The sequence below is a fragment of the Papio anubis genome, chromosome 1 (genome assembly GCF_008728515.1).
Source record: "Papio anubis isolate 15944 chromosome 1, Panubis1.0, whole genome shotgun sequence".
NCBI lineage: Eukaryota > Metazoa > Chordata > Mammalia > Primates > Cercopithecidae > Papio > Papio anubis.
Window position 1 is genome coordinate 25923139 of NC_044976.1, and position 15434 is coordinate 25938572.

Genomic DNA, 15434 nt, shown 5'->3' on the forward strand with positions numbered 1-15434 from the left:
GCCCCAGAGAGGTGATGGAGCTGCAGGGTGTGTGTGTGTGTTAGGGTGGATGCCCCTCTGGGAGAATGAAGGGCAGTGTCCTGGCCTTCACTCCGGGGCCTAACTGGGGGCTACCCGCTAGAAACCCTATGGTATGGGGTGCCTGTGCAGGGGTGTTGAGACAGGCAGTCCATCTGTCTCAGCCTGTGCCCAGGCCCAAGGAGCGGAGCTGCCTCCTCGCTCCCTGGGGGGCAGCAGCAGATCTGAGCCCACCCATCTGCCTTCAGATGGTCGAGGCAGGAGCCTCCACAAAGCTGCCTGGAGGGCATCACTGTGTTTGAAGAGACACAGGCTGGGGGTGGGGGAACTGCACAGCAAACAGTCCTCACGGAGGCTCCTTTAAAAACCACTGACGCCAGGAGAGAGGAAGAGGGAGGACAGGGGCGGGTATGTCTGTCCTTGTGCATCTGTGTGGGTCAGTGCCCAACTTCCAGGCCAGGGGCCCCTTCCCACATGCTTGTGCTGGATGTTCCTGTTCAGGTAGCACTCAGGCCTTGGCAAACACCGCTCCAATCTAGGCAACAGGCTCCCAGCCTCACACCTGAACTACACCCTCATATCTGCACAGTCCCTACACTCACACGCATTCATACACCTTCCCACATGCATGCCTGCCACTGCACCCTCACAGTGCAGTTTGCCCCATGCCCTTAAACCTTCGTCTCTGTACCCCCATCACACATACCCCACCCTGCAAAACCTGCAGTTACACACACCCATCTTACACACACACCTATCACATAAATGTGCATCCACACATCACATACCTGACAAGTCACTCTCACACATACAGCCACACTCCACACACCTTGGAGCTCCCTGTCACACCCATATCCTATCTCCCATACACCCAGTCTCTCTCACACTCCATGACACTCGCCATCTCTTCTACCTGTACATGCAAGCACATGTTTATACACACATGCCTCACCACCTTTGAGACAGCTCCCCACTACCCAACCCACTGGGCATTTCTCGGTGTCCAGGCCAGGCCCTGAAGCTTCCCAGAAGGGCTCTCACCAACTGAGAGGACCTTCTGCCTCCCCACCCTGCCAGCTGGGTCAGAGTAAGGGGCTGGGGAAGGGCGGCAGGGGCAGGTTCTCTGTGCTCTGGTGTAACTGCCACTGTATGTGTGAGGGTGTGATAACATGTCCTGAGACCCATGATAGGGCCTGTGAGTCAACACCCGTGAAAGAAGCACAGGTGCGTGTTCACCAGTTATGTTCGTGAGACGTAGAATGAGTGTGCGGGTAGAGATTTACATGTCACAAATGTGTGTGTGTGAGTGTGTGTGTGAGCGTGTGTGTGTGTGTGTGTGTGAGACAGAGAGAGACACAGGGCCTGTGTAGACAGGTGTGGCCATGGGGGCTGCGTTTATATGAGGGACATCCCCCAGGTGAGTGTGAGGGGGTGCTTCCCAAGACAGGAGAGGTACACATCTGCAACTGGTGGAGGGGTCAGGGCTGCAGGCCTCTCAGCAACCCCTCCCCTACGAAAAGAGGAGCAGGGAGCAAGGGGCTCTGGGCGGCTTCTCTCTCTTGCTCTTTCTCCCTGACCTCTTTAGCAGCTGGAAGCTGAGCCGGGGGTGGAAGGAATGGAGACTTGGCTGGCCTGGGGGTTTGGGGAGGGAAGAGGGAGAAAACACCTTCCAGATTCTCATCAAATCCCTGTTTGTGGTTTGTAGCCTCCAGTCTCTCCTCCCTCCCTTTCCCTCCCTCTCTCTCTCTGTCTGTCTGGGTTTCCCCCTTTCTTTATCTCTTCCTGTCTCTCAGCCTCCCCATCTCTCTCCTTCTCAATCTCAGTCACCCTGTCTCCTTTCTTGTCTCTAAGTCTCTGTCTTCCATTTTTCTGCCTCCTCCTCTCTCTGCCAGCACCTCTGTCTGTCCGTCTCTCCCTGTCCCAGTCCATCTGTCCGTCTCTCTCCGTCTGTCTGTGTGTGGGTGTCTCTGTCCATCTGTTCCACCACCCATCTGTCTGGCTGTCTGTGTTAGTCCTTCCAAGGGTGCCCACTCGCTCCCCAAGGCACCCTCCCCCAGGTCAGCAAGGCCTCTCCTGGCTCAGGGGGTGGGGAAGGGGTGCAGAGCTGCAGCTTCTGGAAGCTTCAGTAGCAGCTGGGCTGAATTGGGAGTTCGGGGCCAGCCAGCTGCAGAAGCGGCCCCTCCCTTGGGCTCCCAGGCCAAGGACCCCAGAGCAGAAGAGGAGAGAAAACAGGGCCTCATTGCAGTTGGGTTTGCGTGTGTGGTGGAGGGGGGCTGGAAGGGGGCTAGAGGGAGGCAGGGCCTCACTTTACTCTCACTTCACCATTGCCCCCGAGCCAGGCCCTGCAGGAGAGGGATCCTTGATGCCCACCTTCCTCATCCCCTGGCCAATGGAAGAGATGCTGGGATCCAGGAGGGAGGGGCCAGGAGAGGCCAGGCCTTGGGGGAAGGAGGGGCTGGGAGCCAGAGCTTCCTGTCAGCTGGGCTGGAGGGGGGCTCCTTCCCTACTCGTTTCCAGGCAGTCCCTGGGGACCCCTCCTGCTCTGGTCCCAGTTCCAGGCACGAGGGGTTGTTTTTGCCAACTGCACTGGGGCCATTCCCACCTCCATCAACCCATAGGGACATGGGGGGATCAAACCAGTGTCACCCCCACAATGGTGGAGGCTTGTTGTGGCTATGTAGTGACCCTGGCCCTGTCTAGGCACTGGCCATCCTGAGTCTAGCACCTCACACACACATATATACAGTGCATCCCAGTACGCACCGCCTGCCTACGCCCCCCAACACCAGTACCCACCGTCATGACATGAACGCAGAGACCAGCACCCTACCTTGCACCAGTGACAGCGCCCCCGTCACAAAGCCAGCAGCTTCAGACAGCATCCCTCAACATTCTTCCTGGCTACTTTATCCCTGTCCCCCACTCCCTCTCCAATAGCTCACAGTCCAAATCCCACAGTGGATGGGGAAACTGAGGCCCAAGAGGAAGGGATGGGAGGACACAGTCATCCCTCCTGAGACCCAGGGATAGGATCATAAATGAGGAAAGAAGAAAGAGATGCTGCAGGGGCAGAATCAGGCTCCTTCCTGACCTACCACGGGCAAAGTCTGTATTAGCTGCGCCCTCCACACAGCCCTTCCACTGGGCCAGGGCCAGGGCCAGGGGCTGGCTCCCTCCCTCTCAAGCTCTCCTTGCCCCTGGTTGGGCCCCCTCCCTCTCCCCCGTTCTGAGCAGCCCTCCCTGCCCTCTCCCTCCCAGCTCTGGCTCTCTCATCCTCAGCTCTTGGAAGCCTGACTCACTGTTTCCCCTCCTCTCTCCCCTCCCTCCCTCTCTCTCCCGGCAGCAGTGGCGCCTCCCCCTCCCCTGGGGGGGCTCTGGCCGCAAGGGTGCCCGCCTGCTTCTCTCCCCAGGCTCCAGCCCCCTCCGCTCCCAGGAGGCCCCCTGCAGCTGTTCTAATTCTCTAACTACAGTGAGGTGGAGTGCAAACAGCCCAGATCCCAGCCTGGCCTTGCCAAAGGTATCTGTGACCCCCACGCTGGGCAAGTGGCTCCTCTCCCTAGACTTGGCTTTCTCTTGTCAAACAACTGGGGGGTGTCCAACTGGATGATGCTCCTGGCAACTCTGGGACCCTAATGTTTCCCACTTTTACAACCTGGGTGTCTTCTGGCACAGAGCACCTGACAACCTGTAGTGTGCAGTACCTGCCACAGGCCACGCCCCCTCAGGTCCCAATAAAAGCTCAGCTGTGTTCCAAGCATTTGGGGAGGGCAGAGGGGAGATGCTACCCTGGGACCAGAAGCATTTGTCGAAAACCCTGGAATCCCTCTGTCTCCCCATTTCCCTCCTCCTGTGAGAGTCTCTCTCTCTCCCCGACCCCCACCTGTCCTCCTCCCTCTTCCCAAACATCTGCTTGTCTCTCCTCCAAAAACAACCCCAGAATCTGATCCTGGGTGAGAGGCCCTCAGTGCTGCCTCTTCTCTGGCTCCAGGGTGGGGAGTGGTATATTCCCAGGCCTTCTTGGTCCCCAGCCCCCACCTCTAGGGGCTGTAATCCCAGCTCTTCTTGCCTGTTTTCTCTTTCACTCTCATCACTGGCTTTGGTCTCCATCTTTCTCTCTCTTCACCATGCATGTGGCTGTGGGTCTCTCCTCCCCATGCCCCCACCCCCCTCCCTGTGGGGGGGGGCCCATCTGCTGGCATTAGCAACAATGTTACCCTTGCTTCCTCCCATAGTCCCCAGCTCCACTCCATCCTGGCTTCCACCTCCCCACTCTGTCCCAAGAGACCCAGGGGACCCAGAGACAGAGCTGGGCTCCATCCCATAATAGTGAGTCTGCTTGACCTCACCAAGCCAGACCAGAAGGGCCTGGGCATCTGGTACGCAGGCATGGCACCCCCTGGTCTTGGGTGGCTGGCATGAGACACAGAGCTCTGTGTTCTACAAACCAAAAAAAAAAAAAAAAAAATTGAAGTTGACCTGGGGGTGGGACAGAGAGGGGAAGGGGGAAATGAGGGAGATCAGGTTTGCCTGGAGGAAGCCCCTGTCCAATGGGGAACAGAAGCATAGAGGAGGGAGTGGTTCAAAGTCAATGCTCCAGGCTGATTGGAGAACAACAATGTCCCTCTGGGGCTCTGTCAGTCCAGAACAGCTCCCCCTACCCAAATGTCTTCTGCCAGGGGCAGTCTGCCCCTCAAGCCTCCAGCACAACCATAGCAATCAGGTGAAGACCCCATCTTTTAATCTTTTGAGTCCAAGTCCAACTTCCCTACTGTACACCTCCACTTAGCTCAGCAGGGGGTTCCAGAAGCCTCCCAGCCCAGATCTAAGTACATGCAGTGGGGGTTAACAAAGCCCCCCAGCTCCCAAACCCCTTCCCCAAAGGCCCCATCAAGGGCTGGGGAGCAATGCAAAATAACCCCAGAATCCTCATGCATTGAAACTGAGAAGCTATGCTGTCCATTCACAGCGCCTGAGGGTGGTAGGGGCTCCCTGCCCCCACGACCCTGTTCCAGACCCCCCAGCCCAGCAACAATAATAAACAGCTAGCTCTTTTTCTTTATGACACCAAATTTCTCCAAGCCCAACAGCTCCTTCCATCACTACCTCAGCCATAGATCACATTAAAAACTCACAGAGGGCAACTTAAACACATCACATTTGTTTCTCTCTATATTATTTCAAAAGTAACGGCATTAAAAATGGATTTTACTACAGAAAATAAATATCAGCACGTGGGCCGGGAGCCCAGATGGAGGAGAGAGCCCACCAGGGGAATGTCCCTGAGGACTTGGGCACAGTTAGGCACTGACCAGATTAGAAAGGCCAGGCTACACCTTGGGCTGTGGGGGATTCCTGGGAGGGAGCAATGCCTGCCCACCTGGGCATCTGCCCCAAAGCCGGATGAAGAAGGACAAGTCACTGGTTTGGGCTGGTGGCCACTGGTCCCCCAAAGCTCATGCTCTCACTGGTCTTTGCAACCCCTGAAGAGTGGGAGCTCTGGGGCCAGAAGTTCACCAGTCTCTGGGGATTACTCCAACTATTGACACAGCAGGAGAAAAAAATGAATTCAACTTACTATCCAGTTTGATTTTCCATTACTATAAAAATAAATATACATCTGCTCAAAGGAGGGAGATGGCAAGCAGCATGCACATGCCACCTGGGGGGTCCCCCCACAACCCAGCCTGCCTGCCCCCCCCCCCCCACGCCAGGCTGGGGGACAGACAGACTGGTAATCTTTCACTTACAGCCCTAGCTCACAGTCACACACACCGGGCCACACGGAACAGGAACAAGCCAACAATAGAAACACCCCAAATGCCCCTGGCAGGACTCTGCCCAGGCCCGGGCACATGCCCCCGCCCAGCCGGCGGCGACAGCAGCAGCGGACAAAATGTGGCCACCCTGACCCGGAGGCAAAGCTTGTCCTCACACCCTGAGCTCTGCCCAGGGAGCTGGGGCCAAGTCCCGCCTGACACCAACTGGTCCGGCGGGAAACGCCTGCCCAGCCAGACAGGCACAGGCCCCCCAAGGGTCCCTCCTTGTGCTCAGGGACCAGGCTGGTGCAGTCCGGCCCTGCCTCCCAGGGTGACGCCTGGGCCCAAATTCAGCTGGCCCTGCCAGTCAGGCACTGGTGCAGAACCGAGGGCACCAGGCTCAGCCCCTCCCAGCCCAGCCCCAGGGCCCCCAAGCTGGGAGGGAGGGGAGACTCCCCACCCCTCCACATCTGGCCCTGGCCCCCAGGGTCTGCGGTAGAGAATTCCCGCCCCCGCTTCTCTCTCTCCCTCCTCCCGCTCTGTGCCCGCTGCCCGCCTCAGGGACAGCCCCAGCTCCCGCCTCCGGCCAGCAAGGCCCACATCCTTCCTCCCTCAGCTGGCCCCTTCGCCTGGCAGGAGGCTGGGGGGTCAGGCTGCTGGGGAACCCCCCCAAGCTCCCATCAGTCCTCATCCCCAGCCCCCAAACTCTGGGTTGCTGTCCCTTTTCCTGTAGAACAGGAAACAAGGTTATTTCCTAGACTCAGAGCCAGCCCCCTGCCCCTCTGGCTCTGCCCGGGGACCCAGACCCAGCAGGGGAAGGCGCCCTCAACCAGCAAGCAGAGATTCAGCAATTCACCCCAGCTCCCTGCCTAGGGGGCTGACAGCTGTCACTCAGCACCCCACCCCCTGGGGAAGAGGGGGCCGATTCAATCAGAGCCCCAGAGGAAACGCATTGATAGGCGATTATTTATTTATTTATGCAAAAGTGAGCCGACTTTGTTCGCCAGGTAACCGGGCACGCGGCCCAACCCCTTCAGCCCTAGCCGCCCCCAAATCCCTCCTCCGCCCCACACCCCCTCCGGGTCATTAGGTCCCCGCCCCTCAACTCCCCGAGAGCCAGTGGATCCTAGGGATTTGGGGGTTGGAGGGGAGGGGCTCCTCCCTCCGCAGTCTCCCCTTTTCCCAGCGCCGATCCTAAAATCCAGCCTTGTTCTCCGCTCCCACGGTCCCCCCTTCATTCCCCCCCCCCCCACATTCTCAGCAAGCTGGAGAGCAAATTGCAGTTTTAAATCCAAAGGCGGAGGGAGGGGGAAGGAGGAGGGGGCGCGCGGCAGCGCTGGGCGCGCACCTCGCCCCCGAGCCGGGGGAGCCGTGGGGCGGCCAGGAAACCCGAGAACCCCCCCCCCCCCCCCCCCCCCCCCCCCCCCCCCCCCCCGGCGCTGCCTGCCAGGCTTCGAGCCGAGCCCAGCCGAGCCGCGGGCCCCGGTGGAAACAAAGACCGATCGCACCGCGGGCACCGCAGCCACCGGGTCCAGCGGACCGGACCGGGGGACGCGGGCCCCCCGCCGTGCGCTGCACAAAAGAGCCCGGCCGGCCGGTCCCCAGCGGGGGTCTAGGGCTGGGGAGGAGGCGCCACTCACCGGAGTGCTGGGCTGCCGGCTCCGTGGGTCCGAGCCAGGCGAGGGGTTTTAGGGGGCGTCTGTCTTCCGGCGGTGGCAGCGACGCGGGCGCCCGGCTGCTGAGGAGAGGAGTCGTGGAAGAGCCCTGAGCCGCCCGCCGTCGCTGACAGCATGGCTCGCGCCTCGGCTCACATTCTCCGCCGCTAACTCCGCTGGACACGGCCCCCCGCTCCCGCGGCGCCCCCCCACCTCGATCACTCCTTCGCTCTCTGCGCTCCCCTCGCCCTCCCGCCGCGCACACACTCTCCCAGCCCTGGACACCCCCGCCCCCACCCCCCAATTGCAAACCTGGGAGGGAACGCGCCCCGCGTAGTCCTCCTGCTCCTCCTCCTCCGCCCTCCTCCCTCCCGCTCTCTCTGGCTGTCTGTCTGTCTCTCAGACTGTCTCTATTTCTCGCTCTCTCTGCCTTTCTCTGCTCTCCAAGCTGGGTGGGAAAAGGAAATGAGGACAGAAAGCAGACGCTGGCTTTGGGTGGTGGTAGCTGGATTCCCTCTCTCCCTCCCTCCCCCTCCTCCCCTCCCTCCTCCTGCCTTCTGCTCTCTCCGCTGCGAGCGGGGCTGAGCGCAGCCTGGCGGGTGGCTCGCTCTGCCCGCCCGCCCGCCCGCCTGTCTGTCTGTCTGGTCCGCCTCGCTCGCTCCCTCCCTCCGTCTCTCGCCCTCGCCCTGCCTGCCTGCCTCTCTCCGTCTCCGCCGCCGCCGCCGATGCCTCTGCGAGCTCGCCTTACCTTCGCCGCTCACCATCCGGAACCCTAGGGGGGAGCGCGCGCGCGGCACGCCGGGACTTGTAGTCCCCGCCCCGGCCGCTCCGCGCGCGGGGAGGGCGGGGCCGCGCTGGGTGCTCCGACGGCGCGGCCGGGAGCCCCGGGGACCCCGTGCCTGGGGCGCGTCTGACTGGGGCGCGTCCTCGTTTACCAACGGGCGCAGATCCTCCCCAAGAGTTACGAATGGTCCCCGTGTTCCTTGTCTCCACCGGGGGGCTCTGGTTCGAGCGGAGGTTGCGAGTGGGAGTGAAGGGGCGGGGTCTGAGAGCGGAATGGGAGTGGAATAGGGAACCAGGGGATTAGCCAAAGGGGCTGCGACTTTCTGGGGCGTCCCAGTTAAATGTGAGGAGGAAAGGACGGAGGAGAGGACCGGCTCTCTCAATCTGGGGACGTTATCCTTTTCTGAAAAGGTTTCTTATTGAGTAAAGCGCAAGTATTTATGGCGGGAGGGCTGCTGGGGCGGGGCAGCGGAGGAGACCCAGCCAGCGCTGCCTCCCCACTCGGTGACCCCTCCTCTCAAACTCCGAGCTCTGGGTTTCGCCCTTGCAACCCAGCTTTCCTACATGTCCAAGGGCGGCGAGGGCTCAGAAGTCTTGGATAATCCACAGATAGAACACACACACCCTTTTCCGAATTCTACTGAGCATTTGCGTTGTGTCAGGAAGCAGGATTCAAATTGAACGGTGCTGACCTCCTGCCGCGGCCGGGGGCTGGGCTCAGCACTTTCACCTACCTCCTCTTCAGGTCACATCTGTTCTCCAGCCCCTGGCTCCTGGGCCCCCTCCCTAGCCTATCCCACAGATGGGAATGTGCGCTGCTTGAGGGCCTTGTTACCGCCCCCAGAGATGGCTGAACTGCTGCGGTAAAATCGTGCTGTTATTTCCATTTTAGAGATGGGGGCACTGAGGCCCAGGTTCTTCTGGTTAGCAAGTGGCTGAGCCCAGCTGGGTTTGAACCAGGGTCTGACTAACTCCAAACCCCACAAGCTTAAACCCTGGGCTATGGCAAGCAGTTGTGATTCCCTCCATTTCTGTAACTGACCTTCTCTCCCTGTGTCTGTGTGTCCTTTCTTGGCAATTCAACAAATGTTAACTGAGGTATGCAGGGCTTGCAGGGGACTTGGAGATGAATAATGCATAGTGGCTGTCCTGTCCTGTGTCCTAGGTGTCTACCAACGCCGGCCCTGACTGGCCCTGCGGCGGTCCCACCTCATTGGACCACCTCATCTGTGTGTCTGATGTTCCACACTCTGTGTCTGCTGGCCTTGTCTATCTTGCTCCAGGTCTGAAGTTCCTAGAGCAGTGCCTTTGTCTCTGGCCTCCCTGTTTCTGACTCTTCCTTTGGCCTTGCAGGGTGATGGCCAGTGTGTGACAAAGGCAGCTGGTGACATTTTGCCAACTGCAGCTCCCTGGTCACTATCTTCCTCACACCTCCACTCCTTCCAAGGAGGTCCTTCTCTATGGCAGTCCGGTACCCCCAGAGGACAAAAGATGGGGTCTGGGGAGCACTCTCTATTGGCCCTTGGCAGAGGGTGTGTGCAGCAGTAATAGGAGAGGTCTAGGGCTCTAAACGGTACACTATTGATTTGGCATCATGGGGCTGCCATGACCGGCTGGAGAGACCATCATCTTGGAGCAGCTTCTCCTTGCAGACAAGTTAGACCTTGGGTTCGAAGATTTATTCATTGAATGGGAAATATACTCATAAAAGTAGTGGCTAAAGTCATTAGAAATTCTGCAGCTCCAAAGCCTGGGCCTGAAGTGATCGCAAATAGATGAGGCTTTGGCACCTTGCCCTAGCTGGCCCCCTATAGGACAGACAACTTTGGCGTTGGGGAAGGTGAAAGAGACCCAGGTTCCTCCTCCTTTCTCTCCCTTCCCCCATTACCCATTAGATTCTGCCCCTGGACATGAAGACTCTACTCAGTTTGAATCAAGTTTTAGGAGGGAGTTGGGTGGGATAATATAGGATGGTTTCTGGGGTGTGGAGAGCCCCAGTAGGCTGGGATGAAGGGGAGTTTGGGAAAAGCGTGGGAGGGGGAGGTTAAGTAATGAGATGCAGAGGGCAAGATTAGTAGGACCCATGGCTCTATGAGTTAGAGGGAAATAGAAGTTAGATAGGGTTTCCCAAGGATGCCCCTCCCACCCCAGGCTACTTCAGCGTCCCCTCCCCTGTGAGAGTGAATTCCGTTAGCCCTTAAAGTGTTGATCATCACTGGAAACCAAGCATTGCAGAGTCTCCCTGTTATCTGGGGGCTGGTCTTTTTCGTGGAACCTCTCCAAATTGTGTTGAGCTGGGGAGGGGGGGGGGTCTCCCCAAACTCAAGCTGTCTTCCCGTGGGCTGCTGCTGCCACCTAGTGTCTAATCTCCATTTCTGCTTCAGCAGTTAGCAAGCAGGAGGGAAAGGAGGCTTGAGGCAGAGGACACAGGTTCTGGAAGCGCCTGAATCATCCCTCTCTGGGCTCAGCTCCCTCCAGCCGCTTTTGTTTCAGTGTAAGCAGAAGGCGGTGTAGCTAGACCCTAGAAAATAAAGATGAGAGTCTGGAGATAAAGTTGTGGAGTCGGGTTTGAGAGGCCATGTGGAGTAGCAGCCAGACAGGCCTGGTCCTGATCTTGATTTTACTTGTGTGTCCTCAGTCTGTGTGAGTCTCAGTTTTCCCGTGTGTAAAATAGAAGCAGAGCTGTTGAGAAGATTAACTGAGCACATAGATGTAAAAGCACTGTGAAAACTGGCAAGGGCATGGTGAGAGAGATGATGAGTCACACTAATAATGACAATAACTGACAGGTCCCAGCAGCCTGGAGCCAGGCCCTCGGGCCTCATGGAAAGGGCAGGATAGGGTAGGGACTAGCATGGCCCTCCCTGAATAAGGAATTTCTGGGACTGGCCCTACTCCTGGGGCTGCCTCAGGGGAGGTGTGGACTGCTAGAGGGTGGTTCAGCCCAGTATGAAGAAGGGGAGACAGAGGCCTAGAGAGGTTGTGGGCCTATCCTAAGCTATTGAGCTGCAGATCCAGGAACAAGAGGCCTATTGGACTGGAGCCATTATGGACCTGGTTTTCCCCTTCTTTGGATGGGAACAACTCAAAGCTGGAGCCCAAGAGGCCATGCAAGCAGGAAGCCTCCCTCATTGTGGTACAGTGGGGACTAAGGCCCCCAGGCCCCATTAGCCCTCCTCCTGGGCCAGCCTCTTTCCCCTCCCCCGTGCAAGTCCTCCCACATTCCTCTAGGCCACAGGAAACCCCAGCTGCAGCCCAGACTTCAAACAGCTCCTCCCTCTGGGGCAGGGGGTGTGGGAGGAGAGGCCAGAGGCCAGAGGGCAAAGGTCAGCTTTGTTCCTGCCGGGGTGGTAAGGGACCTGGGGGAGACAGAGGGGGAGCAGGGTCGGGCCCTTGACAGCCACACTGAGTGTGTGTGAATTCCTGTGGCCATCAGGGTTGTGTAGTTCCCGCTGTGCGCCTGTGTCTGGGGGATAACTGTGTGTCCTCGGTTTGCTTTCGCTTGCGGGCCTGACTTCTGTGTCTGCGTGTGAAGCAGTACATGTTTGTCTGTGGGTGCTCAGCCTGGGATCCCATTGACATGTCTGTAGGTGCCATAACTTGTATCACTCTGTCTGGTTCATTGGCGCGGTCAAAGCTACATGTCCTTATATGAAGGTGACCTGGTATGGTTCTTTGTGTCCAAGAAGGGTGTCCCTCTCCTGCCTCTTCCCCTCCCATCTTTCCTCCCCATTGTCACCAAAGGATTCCTTCTGAAAAATGAATCTGGCTGGGCGCGGTGGATCACACCTGTGATCCCAGCAGTTTGGGAGGCCAAGGTGGGCGGATCACTTGAGGTCAGGCGTTCGAGACAACCCTGGCCAATATGGCAAAACCCCATCTCTATTAAAAATACAAAAATAAGCCGGATATGGTGGCTCCCGCCTGTAGTCCCAGCTACTTGGGAGGCTGAATCAGGAGAATCACTTGAACCCGGGAGGCAGAGGTTGCAGTGAGCTGAGATGGCACCACTGCACTCCAGCCTGAGCAACAGAGTGAGACTCCGTCTAAAAAAAAAAAAAAGTAAATCTGACCTTGCTACTACCCTGCTCAAAACCCTTCAGTGGCTCCCCATTGCCCAAGGCTTAGGATCCCAGCTCGAGTGCGTGGCAGACAAGACCCATGCCTGCCTTTGCCATCTTCATCTTTAGCCACTAACCCCTCTGAAATTTCACACTCCTAGCACACCTACCTAACTGTAACTCCCTGAGCAGTCTCATTTCTTGCCTTTGAGCTCACTTAATTCTGTCCAGTCTGGAATGCCCTTCTGTTGCTTCTTTCTTTACCAAGCAAACTCTTACTCTTACTCTTACTCTTGTTTCTCGTGAATCAACACCTCCTCTGAGAAGCCTCCCAGACTTCCCCCAGCCCAGTTGAGTTAGGACTCTCCCCTGTTCTCCCACATAGCTTTATTGTCATTTTGTGCCTGCATCTGTCCCATTAGCACCCATCACCATTAAACTGTGACCTCTTTGAGAGCAGGAACTGTGCCATACCTCCTGTCCTGTGGTGGGAAGTTTCTGAAAAGACCTGGTTCTCCCATCCCAGGGGAAAGTTTCTTGCAGTTTTGGATGTAGTACTCAGAGTCACCACTAGAGAGAGTGTGAACATCACTGCAGGACCATCCAGGCTGTGTGTGTGTGTGTGTGTGTGTGTGTGTGTGTGTGTGTGTGTGTCTTAGATACTGTACCTGGGAGACAACTACTGGAGTGGAGAGAGGATCCACTCAGCTCAGTCCTGGAGCAGTGGGATCCAGATTAGACTCCATTCCCCACAATGAGTCCTGGGTCCCCCAGATTTCTTCTTTATTTTCCCCACAACTCAGGGCCCATACCCCTTGGTTTTCCCCCTCCTACTTCTTGCCTTTGACTCTCCATCCCTCTTCTTCCATGCCTCATCTTCACCCTCAGCCCTCCCATGCCTAATTATTGGCACTTGCCTAGCCTGAATGGGCCTTACTCCACCATACCTCTGGGCCTTTGCACATGCTGTTCCCTCTGCTGGAGATGACCTCACCCTCTGGCTGCTTCATCAAGCAGATTTTTATTTCACAGACTCCAAGAAATCCCCCAGACTTGGCTCCCAGACTGACCTTGCCCCTAAGTGTTGTCATTGTTTACTGTTCTGCCTCCTAGACAGGACCAGCCTACAGGAGACATCAGTAGATGTGTGTGAAATTAATAAATGACTTAGTTCTTTTACGAGTACAATCCTCAGCATGTATGGAGCTACCCCTGAGCCCTATGTGCACCAGGCCCTTCCTGGTCCTGACTCTGGGTCAATATGACGCTTTCCCAGGCTGCTCCTTCAAATAAAGAAATATGACCCGGGGAACACATGAGACTTTGAGTTCAAATCCTGGCTCTACCATCCGCCTGTATGACATTGAGCCAGTGTTGTAGCCTCTCAGAGTCTTGTTTCCTCTTTTGTAAAATGGGGATAATCACACATCTGTGCTGCCTTGTGGTGAAGATCAAGTTAGACGATGCATGCGAAATACCCAGCATTAGTCAATTAGGTGTCCTCCTCCCCCACCATGAACTTGGAAATAAAATTGCCCTCTGAGTCTTAAACCAGTAAAATCCACGCATCACGGAGGAGAAGAGCCAGGTGGGGGAGTGAATGAGGCGAGAGATGGTTTTGTAAACGACTGAAGAGTTGTGTGAACGGTGCAAACCGCAATCAAGGTGACCCGCCTGTAATCTCAGGGAGGCAGGGCGAGGATGTGATTGAAATTGAGAAAGCAGAAGCCTAATCAATTGCATTGTGCTCTATCTGAAGGGAACAGAAGGCAGCACAGAAAATGGGGTGCAAGGGAGAATTCATCTAACTGTTTCAGAGGGAGAGACAAGGAAGGTACCAGTAGACACAGGGATTCCAGGCTCAGGAGGCCCTGGTCTCTACTGAGGAGCAGTGAGGGGCCTGGTGAACTCCGGGTGGTTCACTGCCCTGCTGGGCTTTCGTTGAAACCAAACAGGCATCCCAGTACCAGACAGAGCCCTGTAGGGCGGACAAGAATATTCTGGTCCCTGAAAAATGCTATGGAGACTGAGAGCACTGATTTTGGAGTCAGAAGACTTGGTGTAAGCCCCTGCTCTGCCACTTCTGTCCTGCTGATTCACTTCACTGTGCCTCAGTTTCCTCATTAGCAACATGAAGATATACAACAAACTCCTCCTCACAGGGATCTGCGAGGATAAAATGGCAGCATGCATGCACTTAGCAGGATGCCTGGCACAGAGTCAACAATTTGCAAATGGTAGTGACAAAGAGAATTAACATGTATTGATCATTTGATTACTATTTCAGAGATGAGGAAATCGAGGCTTGGAGAGGTGAAAAATTTACACTAAATCACACAGCTAGTGAGTGGTGGAGGCAGGATTCACACCAGGCACTACAGCTCCAGTGCCATGCTCTTCTCTGCTTATTTCATGGCAGGTAGAATCACTGGCCTCTGGCTTATACATCAGGCTCTTGTGAGTTTGGTCAACCAGAAACTGTATCCCTTGGGAAGCCTTGGCCCCTGAGACTTTTTCTGTAGAGCTAAGGCTCCCACCCCATGACAACCCCTCTGAGCAGCCGTTTGGCTTCTCTCCATCTTATTGCTCTCATTCAACAACCCCCAGCACAGGGCAGGACACAGGGAATTCTCAGTCTGCATTGATCGCCTTATCTTTCTTTCCTTTAGGTCACCCAGCATAGGAGGATTTCCAGGGAATCTTTCCACCAATAACTAGAAGAGGAAAGATCATACACACACACACACACACACACACACACACACACCACACCACATTTGCCTCTTCCCAAAGCCTAGAGGCAATGAAGTCTAGTGAAAAGACCATGAGCTTTGGTGTAAGATCTAGGTTCAAATCCTAGCTCTGTGACATACAGCTGCATGCCCTTGGTACATCATGTAACCCCTGAGCCTCAGTTTTCTCACCTACAAATGGGACTAATCACAGAACCAGGCTCAGGACTGGATTAAAATGAAAAGATGGCTGTAAATACATCTGACATTCAGAGGACACTTAATAAATGAGTTATTATTATTACAATTTTCCTCCTCTGCTTGACTATGAACTCCTCCTCCAGGGCAGGGACAGGTCTTATTCATGTTTGTGTTCCCAGGGTCCTCCTTAGCAAAGACTCAATGCTTTGCAGAGTCAATGCTCAGTAA

General features: G+C 56.4%; 1 protein-coding gene across 7 annotated transcripts in view; it reads right to left on the bottom strand.

Moving 5' to 3' along the window:
- AHDC1 (AT-hook DNA binding motif containing 1) overlaps window positions 1-8199 on the bottom strand; it is a 70398-nt gene extending 62199 nt beyond the window's left edge. For 5 of the 7 annotated variants that reach the window (XR_002521917.1, XM_021938233.2, XM_021938208.2 and 2 more), the window contains exons 1-2: window positions 7742-7964; window positions 7415-7512 (exon numbers count right to left, since the gene is read on the bottom strand). The gene's annotated coding sequence lies outside the window, so the exon portion shown is untranslated. Of the gene's footprint in view, window positions 1-7414; window positions 7513-7741; window positions 7965-8177 lie in introns of those variants that run through there. The other 2 variants (XM_021938215.2, XM_021938212.2) reach the window with 2 other exon arrangements.
- Between the last annotated feature and the right edge of the window lie 7235 nt (window positions 8200-15434).